Raw genomic sequence first — 8,369 nt, 5'->3', positions numbered from 1 at the left:
TGAGCAGTGGGGGTGGATGAACAGGACCCCGTGGTTTGGGCTGGATGAACGGGACCCCGTGGAGGGCTGGATGAACAGGACGGCCCCGTGGAGGGCTGGATGAATAGTAGACGGTGGAGGGGTGGATGAACAGTAGCCCGTGGAGGGGTGGTTGAATAGGAACCCGTGGAGAAGGGTGGTTGAACATTAGCCGGTGGAGTAGCGTGCGGTGGAGGCTGGATGAATAGGAGCCCGTGGATGAACAGTCGCATATGGAGGCTGGAGGAGGTCGACGGTGGATGAACAGTAGCTCGTGGAGGATGGAGGAGGTCGATGGTGGAGATGAACAGCATCTCGTGGAGTCCCGCTTTGCGGTACGCCACACCCCTCCCGATGAACAAGACCCCCGTTTCGACTGTAGCGCTCCAACACAAGTCCATTTCCTCCATTTTGTAGTACGCCGCACCCCTCCCGGTCAATACGATCCTATTTTGACCATAGGAGGTCCAACACAAGTTCGTTTCCTACGTCTTGCGGTACGCCAGACCCCTCCCGATGAACAGGATCCCGTTTCGAACGTGGCCAGTCTAACACAAGGCCATTTCCTCCGTTCAGCGGTACGCCATGCCTCGTTTCCATCACCTGTTCCGTCCAAGCCGGTTGGTCCCACGCGTTCTGTTGCCTCCTGATGAACACGACACATTCTGTTGCCTCTCGATGAACATGACGCATTCCGTTGCCTCAACATGAACACGACGACGACGCAGTTTCTTCGTTCTGACCCAGCAATGTACACGAGCCCTGGCCGTACGTATGCGCGAGTAGGCGTTCGAGACCCCGCCCATATATACGTATGTGGCCGTATTTACTTTCTTCCACCCTAGCCATTGTACGTACGTGTACATGCTACGTGCGCTCCTCTACTACGACACGTGTGCGCCTCTACTACGACACGTGTGACGGTGTCCTGGACAAGGGGGTACTCACCACGTCGTCTCCCGATCAGTTGGATTGGGCCGAGGACCCCCATGGCCGTATACTCGTGGGCCAGTTCGGACAACCCCTGCCACATACAAGGAAGACTCCACAAGACTTGGCGCCCAAGACAAGGACTCTCCAAAACCCTAGGCCTCCTGTGTCTTATATAAACCGAGGCCAGGATAGTCAAAAGACAATCTCATATTCATTACTACAATCTCGTGGTAGATACATGTACTCTGTACTGCACCCATATGAAAACAATCAAAAGCAGCATGTAGGGTATTATCTCTTCAAGAGAGCCCGAAGCTGGGTAAAACCCTGTGTCCATGTTACCATCGCTCCAAGACGCCTAGCTTAGGACCCCTACTACGAGATACGCCAGATATTCAACCAACATTGGTGCTTTCATTGAGAGCCTCCTGGGTGATCGTCATGGATCGATGGGATGATCAGGTGATATTTTTTCATTCACTTTCATGTTTATTTTCTCTTTTGCGAAATCCTTGCTATCACATTTTGCTACGTTGTTCGTAGTAAGATCGGAATCCAAAAGGTTTTGTGCGGCAGCTGCCATATCCGTCGTTCAAGGATACCTTGGATCGGAGTTATCCATAGGCCATTAAGGTCCTGGAAAGTCGTGCGTGTAAACAGCAGCCTCGCTGCACGGATCAATGCGGAGATTATAGGGAAATCTGAGTAGCAACACATGCCAGCCGAGGAGATAGCGAGCAGGTTGCCCGTCCCCATGCAGAAACAGTACAGGAGGGCCGTCTGACAATAGTCCTGATCGGCAGCGGCATGCAGGGAAGTTTCCGTCCATCCTCCTTCCTCCTTATTATTTAATTAAGTTGTACTTAATGGTTTGTCTTTCATGATCTGCGCCCTCTCGTGCTACTACTAGTTGGCTTTAGCCTTGCTATATTCTAACCCTTGCGTAGACCGTCAAATCCCAAGTGGTCTGATGCTATTACTACTAGTGCATATATGCGACCCTTAATGGATTATTGTGCTTAACAATTGTTTTTAGATTTCCACACTTGAAGATCTAGGTCTGCAATCCGGCCTACGTTACTGCCGCCACTTCAAGGCGATATGATATGTCGTCGCTGCCCCACGCGTATTGCATCCGTAACTTGAGCGACCCTGTGAGTTCGGATTTTGTCACCTTATTGCGCCGACGCCCTGTGTCGACAACAGCCTCGCGCCAGCGGACGAAGAAGTCAAATCTGGCGCTCCTACTTCGAGGGCGTGGCTGCAACTTCAACTGACAGACTATCCAAAGCCTACTTTTCTCTCCAAAATTGCTATGTGTAGTAGGAGATCATGAGGGAGATTCAACTTTTCTTTCCCTTTCTTCCTTATTTAATTATATTTTTTCCTTATTTAATTATAAGCCTTGAGGAAATAGACTACTTTATTAAGCAGTCTGTCTTCGGATATGTACTTATCAAAAAATGCATGATACTAATTGTTTCATAATTTTCAAGGTCGGACCATTGTGCGAGCTTGCCTTGATAAGTTCGGCTCATTGTTAAGAGAGCCCCTCCGTGCCGCTCCAACCTGGCTATCGTCTCGACATCCCAGCTTGCTGTGCGCCTACCAACAGACACCTCATCAAGGTCAACCATTCAAAAAAAGCAATCCGAACGGCGGTGAACCAGCCGAGGAGATGACACAGTACTGTACACGACATGCATGTTATGCCAACACTAGTTCGGCTCAGCGCGGTCACAGGGAGATCCGATCATTGTTTCTGTTTCCTTCATAATTTAATTACAAGCCAATCCATACTTTTCGCTAATCATCTTCCTTTTATTCACTTTCCACATGCAAGTCCGCCTAGTATTACTAGGACTGCTTGTGTCCACGTAATAGGAGCGACACATGTTTCTCTTGGTATTGCCATAGCAATGACATGGAGATAATGACCTCGAGCACACAACAGGGAGATTTGCTAATTTTCCCTTTTTAATTCAATACCTATGTAGTCGGCCGCTGGTTGTCTTCTAGTTTTTCTGACAAATACACAGAATAAAAGTGCTACTATGCATATTGAGGATTGGCTTTGCAGCGTGTTCAGCACGGATCAGTTCGTCCATTTGCTTCCGTCTGCTACAGTCGTCGCTGCTAGCGTTCAGGTTGTATTTTCCCAAATTATTCGATTACCATTATTATAAACAAAATATTTTTTGTTGGCCTGTACTGCATCATCTTGGCAGAGAAATTCTACCGACGTTTGTACCTGGCATCAGTCCGGCCAGCCTCTCCCTGTCACCTGGGCAGGCCGACCTTCGCCAACATCGCCGTGCCACGACGCCAACGCGCCATTGAGCTAGCCTCAGCACTCAGGCCATATTTACCAAACTTTTTTTGAGTAAATTAATTATGCACCTTTTTTTCATTATTATTTTCTGGGTTGCACTATTTTACCTGTGCAGGCAATTGGCTTAGATCGGGCCGCACTATCCCCTCGGCGTGGTATCCTCGTCGCCCACCTCCATCGGCCGAATTGTGTCGTCACCTTGGAGTATTGCCCTGTGTTGGAAACCCCGCATCGCTGCTTCATCAACCTACTCAAACGGAGATTCCAGTGTCACCCGGCGACCTGCTCCAATACCTCGGCTAGACCAGGGGCTTCAACTCTTCGGAGTACCTTGCTCTTCGCTCGGCCACATCGGGGCTGAGACCTTGTCCTGCACCAAGCTCGGACCACGTCATCAATGCCGAACACATTAACCAGCTAAGTCGCTTTCATACTCAAAAACTCCCAGTTTTAAATTTTGTTCGATCCGACCAAGCATTATACTTTTTTCGCAAAAAGTTGTTTGTGAAAAACTTCCTTGTCCAAACTTTGTTTGTGACACACAAATTCAAATACCCCGTTTACTTGGGGGCTTCCTTTATGAAGCCTTTCCTCTTGCAAATGATTTTACTTGTATGGCTTCGTTCCTTGTTTGTGTATTATGCCACAATTTGCACCATGTTGACTTAAGCGATTTGCAAGCTGGGTTGCCTTGCTCCTGTGTTTATCCCTACGTTCCCGATTGTTCGGCTAGGGAGTAAAGGGAGCACCTCTGCGATTGTCACGATTGGGTCATCCGAGCCGGACCTCAGACTGGGTGACGCCGAAAGCTAGCGCTCTTACTATTTTCAATAATGGTCGGCACACAACGGAACTCATGAGTACAAAAAATCTATTGCACAAGTCTCACAGTAATAATGAGCAACCGAAGAAAGGTATCGGTGGGGGTACTATTTTCTTCGAAGTAGCTTCTTACACTTCGTCGGTAATATAGCATAAGTTCCCTGAGCGCACTTTGTCTGTTACAGCCTTATGGCCTGATTACCTGGTTATTGGAAACACCGTCGATATTCTCGACAGGTGGAGTACAAAACACTTTTCGGTCCTTGACCAAAGAGGGAGAAGCCGACGGTCGGTTAAGACACGTATAATGTTCGGGTGAACACAGATGTGATACAAGTACTTTAGTACATACAATCATTATACATAAAATTCTTTTACCCAAGTCACTCGGGGCCTCTTCAATTTATGTGAGCTATTTTATAATAAGTGTTCTTCTTCCTAGTCATTGCAAAGTCTTTTTTCTATCACTCCTTTTTTCGACGTGAGTGTGTGGTTAATAGCCGGGGAGCCTAATTTTCCTCTCAAAGCCGCTAAAGTTTGCTAGACGGGCCTAACGAGCAGTACTCCGCCTTCGAGATAGGAGGTTGAAGCCGTAGGCTGTCCCGCTTGAAGTCTTGAGATAGGATGTGTCATGTTAAAGCACGACAGAAGCACAACTTTTTTTTCTAAGACCAATTTTCTGATTGGCACCGAACAATTGATCTAGTTCGGACGTCGAGTTTTTACTGACGTTTTTTGGTTTTCCAATCCTGTGGCACTTTTCAACTATTTGTGTGTTTTCCGCATAAGTCTCGCAGTGCAACGCCGGACACCTTTAGAGATTCGGCAAAAATTCTCGGATATTGCTATATATGCATCGGTTTCAAATTGTGTCTTCGGTCGATAGTTGAGTTGCCCGGCTCCTGTGCCTGCCTCCTACATTCCGCTTTGTTCGGTTAGGTGTGCAAAAGGAGAACCACTGCGATTGTTCTTCCAGCTCGCATGGTTAAGCACCTCGGTGGAGAAAGCCGAAAACTGGCTGTCACAATAAGCATAAACTGGTCAGCAATCCGATGACTATGTTAAATGACGGGTCGTTCATAACATTGGCCGAAGTGTTTACGGCTTAACCTCGGCTATCGCCGAACACTAAGCGAAGGGCTACTTGCTGGCCTTCCAACTTTAAGCTCCTATGACTAAGTGAAAGTTATAAAGCCCGCATATCTGATTGCCTCGTTTCCGCTAACACAACCGCCTTCGGGCACCGAGACATCGGCTAAGGGTTGTTTTTTTATTTCGGAAACACCCTGCGTAGAATCTACAAGGGGGTAGAAGCCGACGATGGGCCACTTTCAGATTAGAAACGGTCGCAACGGAGGTGAAAATTTGGGTTCATCTAGACCATAGAGTTTGGAAGCTTTCCACGAACTAAATCCTCAGTATTTTCCTCCCACATTGATCGGAGCTGAGGTTTCATGATCATGCTTAGCATGACAACCCAAACAAAGGAACCGATAGCGGGACTATTTTCTTTGGACGATATTTCTTATGTTAAACAATAATATAACATGTCTCTCTGCGTACCTTTGTTTATAAAACCGTATGGCCGGATTACCTTGTTTTCCATAAATCTTGGCCCTCATAAAGGCTTTATAAAGTAGGACAAACACTCCCCGGCTACTGGCCGAGGAGGTTGAAGCAGATGGTCGGTCAACAAAGTTTTGTACAATTTGAATTCGAGTATTAATGATGTAGAGTACTCGGGTACGTAGAATCATTACACATAATGTGTGATTTTACTTCGGACATTGATTCTTAATTCGGCCACCCGTGCCCACATTGAGGCTCGGGGGCTACTGGGCTTCATGCTTATCATTTACAAATATTAAAAGGGTACATCGATCCCCTGATCTGGTGTCGCCACCCAACCAGTGTCTCGGGGGCTACTGCATTGACAATCCAATGCAGAAAATTTAAAGTGCAATATAGTTTTCGAGGAGATTATTATCCTCAGGTTGGTCGGCCGCACCCAACCTGAGTCTCGAGGACTTTGCACACCGCGTTTCTATTCCTAAGTATGCTGCCGAGCTGGGAATTGATCCTCAAGCTGATTTTATGAATCGACCTAAGTCTCAGGGGATACTAGGGTCAGCGGTTTGATTTTTTCCTTCAGGTGCATCCCGGATATTAGGCCAACACGTACCTTGAGGGCTACTGGCTATACATCTAGCAGAGATTACATTGCATAATTCAGAATTAAATTCATAAAAATCAGCCCATGGCCGAGGTGGTGCACCACCTCGGATACAGTCCCGTGTTGGTGCTCGACTACAATAGACACCCCGGAAGCAGTCCAGCATAAAGCTCGGACGCTAGTGGCTGGCTCCGTAGAGGGAATTTCCGGCATTAAGCTCGGGTCAACACCTAGGATATAGTCCGGTGTTGGAGCTTGGACATAGTATGGCGTTGGAGCTCGGATATAGTTCGGCGTTGGAGCTCGGTTGTAAAAATACTCCTCAGATGCAGTCTGGCGGTGGAGCTAGGATACATTCCGGCGTTGGAGCTGGGAAGCGGTCCGGCGTTGGTGCTCGGCTGCAAAAGATACCTCGAACGCAGTCCGGCGTTGGAGCTCGGAAGCAAGAGGACACTGCCGCCCGGGAACAACTCCAAACCCGAGGTGTGGCATAAAAATAACGAGGCATTTATAAAGGCCAAAAACTTAAAGGGGCTCCTCGGATACCCGACATGTATACTCTTCGGATGCACTTCGGCGATCCTCGAGATAGAAGATGAGAAGATTTGTTGAACCAGTTTTCAAGATCGACCACCGAAGATGAAGAACAGTTCAGAAGAATCGAGGAGCGTCCCCAACTTGAAGACCGGTTCAGGGGGCTACTGACGGTGTCCTGGACTAGGGGGTACTCACCACGTCGTCTCCCGATCAGTTGGATTGGGCCGAGGACCCCCCATGGCCGCATACTCGTGGGCTAGTTCAGACAACCCCTGCCGCATACAAGGAAGACTCCACAAGACTTGGCGCCCAAGACAAGGACTATCCTAAACCCTAGGCCTCTGGTGTCTTATATAAACCGAGGCCAGGCTAGTCAATAGACAATCTCATATTCATTACTACAATCTCGTGGTAGATACATGTACTCTGTACTACACCCATATGAAAACAATCAAAAGCAGCATGTAGGGTATTATCTCTTCAAGAGAGCCCGAAGCTGGGTAAAACCCTGTGTCCATGTTACCATCGCTCCAAGATGCCTAGCTTAGGACCCCTACTACGAGATACGCCGGATATTGAACTGACAACATGCGAGCCTCTACATCGACCAGTATGTACGTACACGTTCGCGACCAGAATGACAACGCTATGTACGCTTCGACCAGGTGGGTCCCGACTATCAGGCACTTCCTTCCGTGCGAAGATGTAGCTAGTGGGTCCCAGCAGTCAGAGGGGCGAATCGTTTTTTTTTCCCGGACGCACTTCCTTGCGTGCGAAGATGTAGATGGTGGGTCCCAGCAGTCAGGGTCATATTAAATTTTTTTGCCCCTAATATGGACGCACTTCCTTGAGTGTTAAGATGTAGCTGGTGGGTCCTAGCAGTCAGGGGGGAAACATTTTTTGCAAAATACAGTGGCCCGTCCGATGGGTCCTCGTTGTCACATGGAGGTATCATTATTTTCCGCGTAATAAGGAGGCACTTCCTTGCTGCGGCTGTGGACCCAGCTGTCAGCCTCTCCACGTACAGTCCACGTCCGATGGAAGTCGTTCGTTGAGCATGTTGACCACACCGCGTCGAGAGCACCACAGCGGTGGACGATTGCGAGACCTAGGAAGGGAACGACACGGAGTCGGGGAAGACGCGGCAGTGGATGCCCACGCGGAGAGGAGTATGAGGGTTCACTGGTTCGGCTACGGTGTGAGGCTGTCGTCGCCGCAGAATAACATGGGGTGTGGGTGAGCAGAGGGATGGCCTGGCCAACGGTGGGAGTAGTATGGGGGCCATGAGGCCTCCGCGGAAGCACAGCCGGCCACGAGAGGCAGGAGCAGGTGGCACGATCGGCGCTGCTTTGGGCCGCTGGAGCAAGAAGACCAGAGGTTGAAGAAGCACTGTGGCCATTGGATGGACAACATACGGTCACTGGAGTATTGAGTAAGTTGACAAAGCCCTCCGTCCCCGTCAACTTAGTAGGCCCACAAGTCAGCCACCCACTATGGTGGGTCCCAGCTAGCAGGGGGTATTCATTTTTTTGTTCGTAATAATGAGGCACTTCC

This window comes from Triticum dicoccoides, chromosome 2B (genome assembly GCF_002162155.2).
Source record: "Triticum dicoccoides isolate Atlit2015 ecotype Zavitan chromosome 2B, WEW_v2.0, whole genome shotgun sequence".
In the NCBI taxonomy this organism is placed as follows: Eukaryota; Viridiplantae; Streptophyta; class Magnoliopsida; order Poales; family Poaceae; genus Triticum; species Triticum dicoccoides.
The sequence above is the reverse complement of the archived record's forward strand: the minus strand, read 5'-3'. Positions refer to the sequence as shown.